Here is a 1,939-nt window from a genome sequence, read left to right as displayed (position 1 = left end):
CGTCCCCCGGCACGCTGCACCTTACGATTAAGGTTCCGGAACCAGGAGGGCCCACCCATTCAGGCACACAAGGGAGCCTTGGACTATAGTAGTAGTCGTTTCAGGCCCAGGGACCCAAGTTTTGACATTCAGGATTTGCAGAAGGAAAATTTGTTGCCGTTGTTTTTTTTTTTTTTGTTGTTGTTGGTAGTTTAGGACTTGCCTGTCTCTGGTTTGGTGCTCAGGAATTCAGTAATGAGCCCTGCTGGGAACTTATGTGGTGGCAGGGATGGAGAGAGGCCTATAAGATGAAGTGCCTTCGGGGCCGGAGAGATAGCATGGAGGTAAGGCGTTTGCCTTTCATGCAGAAGGTCATCGGTTCGAATCCCGGCGTCCCATATGGTCCCCCGAGCCTGCCAGGAGCGATTTCTGAGCATGAAGCCAGGAGTAACCCCTGAGCGCTGCTGGGTGTGACCCAAAAACCAAAAAAAAAAAAAAAAAAAAAAAAAAAAAGATGAAGTGCCTTCACCTCCTGATCATCTCTAGGCTCCAGGGTGGTTTAGGATTTTGTGAAGACGTTCAAAAAATGAGACAGACACATCAATGGTTCAGTGTGAGACTGCTAAGCAGAACTAGTGAGGGGCTATCTGGTTATTTTGGTGTTTTGGGCCACACCCAGCAGTGCTCAGGAGTTGCTCCTTGCTGTGCTCAGGGGACTATATGGGATGCTGGAAATTGAACCCAGGTCTGTCCTGGGTCGGCCGTGTGCAAGGCAAACACCCTCCTGCTGTGCTATCTCTCCAGGCCCACTTTTTACATTTTTTTCCCTTTACTCAATGTGATGTCTTCCAGTTCCAACAGTTACAGCAAATTGTGTGATTTCACTGTTCCTTTCAGCTGCATAATATTCCACAGTGTATATGTACCACATTTTCATAATTGGGTCATCTAGACTGATTTTATATCTTAGCGAAAGTGGTATTAAAAGGAAACTTTACAGTTTTGCATAGATTCATCAGGAAGGTTCTGAGCTCAGAAATCACTCCTGGCAAACTTGGGGGACCATGTGGGATGCCAGTGATAGATCCTGGGTGGGCTGCATGAAAGGCAAATGCCTTGCCCACTGTGCTATCACTCCAGTTCCTGAAAGCAAACTCTTAAGGAGAGAAATTTAGACTCCCTACAAGACCCACTTAAGATTCTTGTTTTGGGCCAACTAGCAGTGCTCAGGGCTTACTCCTTACTCTAGGCTCTGCACTCAGAATCACTCTTGGTGGTGCTCTGGAGACTACATGGGGGTCCCAAGGATCAAATCTGGCTGGCTGGGTGCAAGAGAAGCAGTACTATCCACTTAAAATTCTTTCAGATGAGCAACGCATATTGATGTTCTTAATTTCACTCAACAGATGTGATTTATAGTTGGTTCAAAGATTAACTCAGCCCATTCAATGTTCCCCTGGTGTTGAGTACAGCCAAGTACTGCCACTAAATATTTTTGGTTTGTTTTGTTATTGGGCCACACCCAATGATGCTCAGGGTTACTCCTTACTCTATGCTCAGAAATCGCTCCTGGCAGGCTCAGGGGACCATATGAGATGCTGGAAATCAAACTAGGGTCTGTCCTGGGTTGATCTCGTGCAAGGCAAATGCCCTACCAGGGGTCTTAAACTCGAGGCCCGCGGGCTGCAAACGGCCCTCTGTACAACATTTTGTGGCCCTGCCCTAGATGAATCTTTTTGTTTTGTTTTAGTTGTTTGGGTCACACCCCCTAATATGCAAGGCTTACTACTGACTTTGCACTCAAGGATCACCCCGACTTTGCCTCCTGCGGCCCCCAGGTAAATAGAGTTTGAAACCCCTGTGCCTAAGCGCTGTGCTATCACTCTGGCTCCTGCCACTGAATCAATTCAATGATACAAATCCCTGTAAATCCTGGTAAACCGGAGGACAGCATACACCC

This window comes from Suncus etruscus, chromosome 7, assembly GCF_024139225.1.
Source record: "Suncus etruscus isolate mSunEtr1 chromosome 7, mSunEtr1.pri.cur, whole genome shotgun sequence".
NCBI classification, from domain to species: domain Eukaryota; kingdom Metazoa; phylum Chordata; class Mammalia; order Eulipotyphla; family Soricidae; genus Suncus; species Suncus etruscus.
Note: the sequence above shows the minus strand (reverse complement) of the source record.